Here is a 9,491-nt window from a genome sequence, read left to right on the forward strand (position 1 = left end):
CTCTGGCGTGGCATCCCTCTGCCATTGAAGTATATCACAACTCTGAGTTGCTGCCCTGCTCATCTACCTGCCAGTCTGCCTGCAGACCTGGATTCATATACATGTGAACTTTAAGTACCAGTATGTGCACTGGAACCCAGGTCTGTCTGTCTGTCTGACAGACATTTTGGGGGTATCTCGGAATGTTCTGGCAATTCTCACATAGAAACTTCATTGGGAGGAAGGATGTTTGACATGCTTTACATTTGTATTTGAAAATCATGATGCAAGCATAATTTAAGGCAGTTTTTTTTTTTTTTTACCAAAAATACAGACATCTTGGCATCATTATACTCCTTGTAGTGTGCTTTAGCATTTGGAGTCTGTCTATAATCTGAAATACACTTTCACATTTTTATTCAACATTAAAAGAGACCAGTAAGTGTACATGAAGCCTGTGTAAGGGAGTCAGTATTTTTTTTAATATATTTATTTATTTATTAATTAGAGGTCGACCGATTTTATGTTTTTTCAGCGCCGATACCGATTTATTGGAGGACCAAAAAAGCCGATACCGATTAATCGGCCTAATTGTTTTAAATATTTTTTTATTCGAATTTTTTTTTTTTTTTGTATTTTTTTTTTGTAGTAATAATGACAATTACAACAATACTGAATTAACACTATTTTAACTTAATACATCAATAAAATCTATTTAGCATTAAATAAATAATGAAACATGTTCAATTTGGTTTAAATAATGCAAAAACAAAGTGTTGGAGAAGAAAGTAAAAGTGCAATATGTGCCATGTAAGAAAGCTAACGTTTAAGTGCCTTGCTCAGAACATGGGAACATATGAAAGCTGGTGGTTCCTTTTAACATGAGTCTTCAATATTCCCAGGTAAGAAGTTTTAGGTTGTAGTTATTATAGGACTATTTCTCTCTATACGATTTGTATTTCATATACCTTTGACTATTGGATGTTCTTATAGGCACTTTAGTATTGCCAGTGTAACAGTATAGCTTCCGTCCCTCTCCTCGCTCCTACCTGGGCTCGAACCAGGAACACATCGACAACAGCCACCCTCAAAGCAGCGTTACCCATGCAGAGCAAGGGGAACAACTACTCCAAGTCTCAGAGCGAGTGAAGTTTGAAACGCTATTAGCGCGCACCCGGCTAACTACCTAGCCATTTCACATCGGTTACACCAGCCTAATCTCGGGAGTTGATAGGCTTGAAGTCATAAACAGCGCAATGCTAGAAGCACATTGAAGAGCTGCTGGCAAAACGCACAAAAGTGCTGTTTGAATGAATGCTTACGAGCCTGCTGGTGCCTACCATCGCTCAGTCAGACTGCTCTATCAAATCATAGACTTAACTGACTTAACTGACTTAATTGTTTTTTTTTTTAACACCTTTATTTATCGGCCAAATCGGTGTCCAAAAATACCAATGTCCGATTGTTATGAAATCTTGAAATCGGCCATTCTGATTAATCGGTCGATCTCTTTATTTATATTTGAGGTCAATGCAAATAGCCATTTGATATAGCCAACTGTTGAGGAGTCTAATGGCTTGGGGGTAGAAGCTGTTCAGCAGTCTGATGGCTTGGGGGTAGAAGCTGTTCAGCAGTCTGATGGCTTGGGGGTAGAAGCTGTTCAGCAGTCTGATGGCTTGGGGGTAGAAGCTGTTCAGCAGTCTGATGGCTTGGGGGTAGAAGCTGTTCAGCAGTCTGATGGCTTGGGGGTAGAAGCTGTTCAGTAGTCTGATGGCTTGGGGGTAGAAGCTGTTCAGCAGTCTTATGGCTTGGGGGTAGACGCTGTTCAGGAGCCTTATGGCTTGGTGGTAGAAGCTGTTCAGACTTGGCGCTCCAGTACTGCTTTCTGTGCAGTAGCAGAGAGAACAGTCCTATGACTTCGGTGGCTTAAGTCTTTGACCATTTTTAGGGCCTTCTTCTGACACCGCCTGGTATAGAGGTCCTGGATGGCAGGAAGCAAGGCCCCAGTGATGTACTGGGCCGTACGCACTACCCTCTGTAGAGCCTTGCGGTCGGATGCTGAGCAGTTGCCGTGCCCTCTTCACTACTGTCTTGATGTGTTTGGACCATGATAGATCCTTAGTGATGTGGACACCAAGGAACTTGAAGCTCTCGACCCGCTCCACTACAGCCCTGTCGATGTGAATGGGGTCTTGCTCGGTCCTCCATTTCCTGTAGTCCACTATCAGCTCCTTGGTCTTGTTGAGGTAGAGGTTGTTGCACCACATTGCCTCATTTAAATGCAAATCATTTTATAACATTTTTGACATGCGTTTTTCTGGACTTTTTTGTTGTTATTCTGTCTCTCACTGTTCAAATAAACCTACTATTAAAATTATAGACTGATCATTTCTTTGTAAGTGGGCAAACGTACAAAATCAGCAGGAGATCAAATACTTTTTTCCCCCCACTGTATGAGTGTCCAGCTTCAGTGATCTTTGCAGTTCATTCCAGTCATAAGCAGCAGAGAACTGGAAGGAAAGGTGGCCAAAGGGGGAATTGGCTTTGGGGGTGACCAGTGAAATATACCTGCTGGAGCGTGTGCTGCTATGGTGACCAGTGAGCTGAGATAAGGCGGGGCTTTACCTAGCAAAGACTTATAGATGACCTGGAACCAGTGGGTTTGGCGACGAATATGAAGCGAGGGCCAGCCAACGAGAGCATACAGGTCGCAGTGGTGGGTAGAATATGGGGCTTTGGTGACAAAACGGATGGCACTGCATCCAGTTTTCTGAGTAGAGTGTTGGAGGCTATTTTGTAAATGACATCGCCAAAGTCGAGGATCGGTAGGATGGTCAGTTTTACGAGGGTATGTTTGGCAGCATGATTGAAGGATGCTTTGTTGCGAAATAGGAAGCTGATTCTAGATTTAATTTTGGATTGGAGATGCTTAATGTGAGTCTGGAAGGAGAGTTTACAGTCTAACCAGACACCTAGGTATTTGTACCACATATTCTAAGTCAGAACCGTCCAGAGTAGTGATGCTGGATGGGCGGGCAGGTGTGGGCAGCGATCAGTTGAAGAGCATGCATTTAGTTGTACTTGCATTTAAGAGCAGTTGGAGGCCACGGAAGGAGAGTTGTATGGCATTGAAGCTCGGCTGGAGGGTTGTTAACACAGTGTCCAAAGAAGAGCCAGAAGTATACAGAATGGTGTCGTCTGCGTAGAGGTGGATCAGAGACTCACCAGCAGCAAGAGCGACATCATTGATATATACAGAGAAAAGAGTTGGCCCGAGAATTGAACGCTGTGATACCCCCATAGACATTGCCAGAGGTCCAGACAACAGGCCTTCCGATTTGACACACTGAACTCTATGCTCGCTTCGAGGCAAGCAACACTGTTCGGATTTTCGTTATTTAGCCCTCCGAAAAGGCTCACCAGGAAGCACACAATGTCATGACTCGTGTTTTGTCCTTAATTTTATTTTAAATCAAATGACCACAGGTCATAAACCTGAAATACAACAAACAAGTAATGACAATATATTATTCAGATATATTATTTAGTATATTATTCAAGTAATATAATAATAATAATGTAAATAATAAATCAAATAAGCCTGCAACACCATCAAAGATGTGGCGAATCTGGCTTAAAACAGCACCGACTACATCACCCAGAATGCCCAGCGCCAGAGGAGCATGCGCACAGTGACTCTGCCGTCACAGGTTGCTATGGACGCTGTCACAGGACACAGAACCCATGCCACCACATGCCTCGTCCAAAGGATTTACACACAAACGCAACATAATGCGGCACTCCACCAGGGATCACCGAACCAAACCACCGCTATCACCACCGCCACCAGAAACCAGCAGAGTGCTCCGAACAATCAGCACAATGCAAATGGCTGATAATAATAGCCTAATGCTATATAGCATCTGGGTCGCTGAGCTACCGCACCCAGCGAGCTACAAGTTACTCCCGGCCAACTAACACCAACACAGTGAGGTAAACGTTCAGTGCACAAACATATAAGTGACTTAAACATCAATGCTAGACTGAGTAGTTCGCAGTTACATACCAACGGGCTGTGTGCTCCTGATGATTGTCTACGGGGAAGTGATTACCAGGTGCTGTAATTTAAGTCTCTAGTGAAGCTACGCATGCGCACATAACGTAACATATTTGAGCATCTAAGAAACTTAAAGAAATCACTCGTTCCCCATTTAATTGAACACATCAGACCCATTTGCTTCTCTTTTATCTATTTATATATATATTTTTTTCTTTTCCTGAGTGAGCTAGAAATCTCAACAAACACTGAACCATGCCTGAGAGCACCAACTGTTCCGGACAATTGTGTGATACTGGTACTCCCTTCCCTGTAGATAGCCATGTTACTACCTCATACCCCTGCACATTAACTCAGTACTCCCTGTTATATAGACATGTTACTTTTACTCGTTATTCATTTTGTAATTTATTCCTTGTCAGTTTCAATTTTTTTATTATGTTTTATCTTTAACTCGGCATTGTTGGGGAAGGGCCCGTAAGTAAGCATTTCACTGTTAGTCTACACTTGTTGTTTACAAAGCATGTGACAAATAAAATGTGATTTGATTTGTGTGTGCATGTGTTGTCGGGAGGTATGTCTGACTGAGTTACAAACACCACTTGTATTTTGTTGAACTTGAGTCTCCCACACAATCCAAACAATGCTGTTTAGAATACGCTCTGACTGAAATGCCAGTGCTTTAAAAAAAAAAGTGCTGTCCTTCCATGAGTTGCTGTGTATTGTTAATCTTTGTTTCTGCTCCCCTGTTGTTTCTCAGAGATGTAACTGGCACCCAGGTTCTTTGTTCCTGGGCTTCTTTTGTTCCACCCTCCACCTGGTTTTTGTGAGAGACAGGGCTAGATACATCGCCACCCAACAGTAGGAAATATCAGGTTACCTTATTACAACAATGCCTAGTCCAAACTAACACTGAAGGCCTCGTTCCCCCCCCCCCCTCACTGCTCTCCCCCTTCCTCTCTCACCCCTTCCTCTCCCCCTCCCTTAATCCAAACTAAAGAAAAGTGTTCTCATTGGTTATCTGAAGAGTCCATTGTCTCATGTTTCACACACTGTGCAGAATCTAGAACTCTCCAGCAGGACAGCTGTAGAACACTGATCCCATTCAGACTGCTGGCTGCTTGGACTATTGTCTTCTATGGTGGCTAGGGATTGGAGACGACAACACACTGTCTGTAGGCCTGTAATTGGACTGGCACTGCCCACCATAATAGAACTGGACCAGTCTCAGTGAGTTAGACAGACTAGGCTGATATATACAGTTGAAGTCGGAAGTTTACATACACCTTAGCCAAATACATTTAAAACAAAAAAAATTCACAATTCCTGACATGTAATCCTAGTAAAAATAACCCGTTTTAGGTCAGTTAGGATCACCACTTTATTTTGAGAATGTGAAATGTCAGAATAATAGTAGAGAGAATGATTTATTTCAGCTTTTATTTTTTTCATCACATTCCTAGTGGGTCAGAAGTTTACATACACTCAATTTGGTAGCATTGCCTTTAAATTGTTTAACTTGGGTAAAACGTTTCAGGTAGCCTTCCACAAGCTTCCCACAATAAGTTGGGTGAATTTTGGCCCATTCCTCCTGACAGAGCTGGTGTAACTGAGTCAGGTTTGTAGGCCTCCTTGCTCGCGCTTTTTCAGTTCTGCCCACAAATTTTCTATGAGATTGAGATCAGGGCTTTGTGATGGTGACTCCAATACCTTGACTTTGTTGTCCTTAAGCCATTTTGCCACAACTTTGGAAATATGCTTGGAGTCATTGTCCATTTGGAAGACCCAATTGCGACCAAGCTTTAACTTCCTGACTGATGTCTTGAGATGTTGCTTCAATATATCCACATAATTTTCCATCCTCATGATGCCATCTATTTTGTGAAGTGCACCAGTCCCTCCTGCAGCAAAGCACCCCCACAACATGATGCTGCCACCCCCGTGCTTCATGGTTGGGATGGTGTTCTTTGGCTTGCAAGCCTCCCAATTTTTCCTCCAAACATAACGATGGTCATTATGGCCAAACAGTTGTATTTTTGTTTCCTCAGACCAGAGGACATTTCTCCAAAAAGTACGAGTTTGTCCACATGTGCAGTTGCAAACCGTAGTCTGGCTTTTTTATGGCGGTTTTGGAGCAGTGGCTTCTTCCTTGCTGAGCGGCCATTCAGGTTATATCGATATAGGACTCGTTTTACTGTGGATATAGATACTTTTGTACAAGTTTCCTCCAGCATCTTCACAAGGTCCTTTGCTGTTGTTCTGGGATTGATTTGCACTTTTCGCACCAAAGTATGTTCATTTCTTGGAGACATAATGCATCTCCTTCCTGAGCGGTGTGACGGGTGCGTGGTCCCATGGTGTTTATACCTGCGTACTATTGTTTGTACAGATGAACGTGGTACCTTCAGGCTTTTGGAAATTGCTCCCAAGGATGAACCAGACTTGTGGAGGTCTACAATTGTTTTTCTGAGGCCTTGGCTGATTTATTTTGATTTTCCCATGATGTCAAGAAAGAGTCACTGAGTTTGAAGGTAGGCCTTGAAATACATCCACAGGTACACCTCCAATTGCCTCAAATTATGTCAATCAGCCTATTAGAAGCTTCTAAAGCCATGACATCATTTTCTGGAATTTTCCAAGCTGTTTAAAGGCACAGTCCACTTAGTGTATGTAAACTTCTGACCCACTGGAATTGTGATACAGTGAATTAAAAGTGAAATAGTCTATCTGTAAACAATTGTTGGAAGAATGACTTGTGTCAATCACAAAGTAGATGTCCTAACCGACTTGCCAAAACTATAGTTTGTTAACAAGAAATTTGTGGAGAGGTTGAAAAACAAGTTAATGACTCCAACCTAAGTGTATGTAAACTTCCGACTTCAAATGTATGTATTGTCTGTCTGTTCAGCAGGGGCAGCAGGTAGCCTAGTGGTTAGCGTGTTGGGCCGGTCACCAAAAGGTTGCTAGATCGAATCCCCGAGCTGACAAGGTAAAAATCTGTCGTTCTGCCCCTGAACAAGGCAGTTAACCCACTGTTCCCTAGTAGGCCGTCATTGTAAATAAGAATTTGTTCTTAACTGACTTGCCTAGTTAAATGAAAAATATATGTAAGGGCAGAGAGAGAGAAAGAAGGTTCGTAGCCTGCTTCAACAGCAATCGTTTTTATGCAGATGGGAGATTGGTATGTTGATAGTTATATACAACAACACAGTGATTGTGACCGTACTATACAGTAGTGTGATTATTGTAGTGAATGCATTCAGTTGTTAAACTGACCATGGTGACCAGGTATCCCCCTTTCCTAAACGGGGTGGACTGGACTGTCTGTTGTAGTGTAAACAGGGTGGACTGGACTGTCTGTTGTAGTGTAAACAGGGTGGACTGGACTGGACTGTCTGTTGTAGTATAAACAGGGTGGACTGGACTGGACTGTCTGTTGTAGTGTAAACAGGGTGGACTGGACTGGACTGTCTGTTGTAGTATAAACAGGGTGGACTGGACTGTCTGTTGTAGTATAAACAGGGTGGACTGGACTGTCTGTTGTAGTGTAAACAGGGTGGACTGGACTGTCTGTTGTAGTATAAACAGGGGGCTGGACTGGACTGTCTGTTGTAGTATAAACAGGGTGGACTGGACTGTCTGTTGTAGTGTAAACAGGGTGGACTGGACTGGACTGTCTGTTGTAGTATAAACAGGGTGGACTGGACTGTCTGTTGTAGTATAAACAGGGTGGACTGTACTGTACTGTCTGTTGTAGTATAAACAGGGTGGACTGGACTGGACTGTCTGTTGTAGTGTAAACAGGGAGGACTGGACTGTCTGTTGTAGTATAAACAGGGTGGACTGGACTGGACTGTCTGTTGTAGTGTAAACAGGGTGGACTGGACTGTCTGTTGTAGTATAAACAGGGTGGACTGGACTGTCTGTTGTAGTATAAACAGGGAGGACTGGACTGTACTGTCTGTTGTAGTGTAAACAGGGTGGACTGGACTGTCTGTTGTAGTGTAAACAGGGTGGACTGTAGTGGACTGTCTGTTGTAGTGTAAACAGGGTGGACTGGACTGGACTGTCTGTTGTAGTGTAAACAGGGTGCACTGGACTGGACTGTGTTGTAGTGTAAACAGGGTGCACTGGACTGTCTGTTGTAGTATAAACAGGGGGTGGACTGGACTGTCTGTTGTAGTGTAAACAGGGTGGACTGGACGGGCTGTCTGTTGTAGTGTAAACAGGGTGGACTGGACTGTCTGTTGTAGTGTAAACAGGGTGGACTGGACTGTCTGTTGTAGTGTAAACAGGGTGGACTGTAGTGGACTGTCTGTTGTAGTGTAAACAGGGAGGACTGGACTGTCTGTTGTAGTGTAAACAGGGTGGACTGGACTGTCTGTTGTAGTGTAAACAGGGTAGGACTGGACTGTCTGTTGTAGTGTAAACAGGGAGGACTGGACTGTCTGTTGTAGTGTAAACAGGGAGGACTGGACTGGGCTGTCTGTTGTAGTGTAAACAGGGTGGACTGGACTGTCTGTTGTAGTGTAAACAGGGTGGACTGGACTGTCTGTTGTAGTGTAAACAGGGTGGACTGTACTGTCTGTTGTAGTGTAAACAGGGTGGACTGGACTGGACTGTCTGTTGTAGTGTAAACAGGGTGACGGACTGGACTGTCTGTTGTAGTGTAAACAGGGTGGACTGGACTGTCTGTTGTAGTGTAAACAGGGTACGGACTGGACTGTCTGTTGTAGTGTAAACAGGGTGGACTGGACTGTCTGTTGTAGTATAAACAGGGTGGACTGGACTGTCTGTTGTAGTGTAAACAGGGTGGACCTGGACTGTCTGTTGTAGTGTAAACAGGGTGGACTGTACTGGACTGTCTGTTGTAGTGTAAACAGGGTGGACTGGACTGTCTGTTGTAGTGTAAACAGGGTGGACTGGACTGGACTGTCTGTTGTAGTGTAAACAGGGTGGACTGGACTGTCTGTTGTAGTGTAAACAGGGTGGACTGGACTGTCTGTTGTAGTGTAAACAGGGTGGACGACTGGACTGTCTGTTGTAGTGTAAACAGGGTGGACGGACTGGACTGTCTGTTGTAGTGTAAACAGGGTGGACTGGACTGTCTGTTGTAGTATAAACAGGGTGGACTGGACTGGACTGTCTGTTGTAGTATAAACAGGGTGGACTGGCGGACTGTCTGTTGTAGTGTAAACAGGGTGGACTGGACTGTCTGTTGTAGTGTAAACAGGGTAGCACTGGACTGTCTGTTGTAGTGTAAACAGGGTGGACTGGACTGGACTGTCTGTTGTAGTGTAAACAGGGTGGACTGGACTGGACTGTCTGTTGTAGTGTAAACAGGGTGGACTGGACTGTCTGTTGTAGTATAAACAGGGTGGACTGGACGGGCTGTCTGTTGTAGTGTAAACAGGGTGGACTGTACTGTCTGTTGTAGTGTAAACAGGGTGGACTG

This window comes from Salmo salar, chromosome 12 (genome assembly GCF_965601325.2).
Source record: "Salmo salar chromosome 12, fSalSal1, whole genome shotgun sequence".
Taxonomy (NCBI): domain Eukaryota; kingdom Metazoa; phylum Chordata; class Actinopteri; order Salmoniformes; family Salmonidae; genus Salmo; species Salmo salar.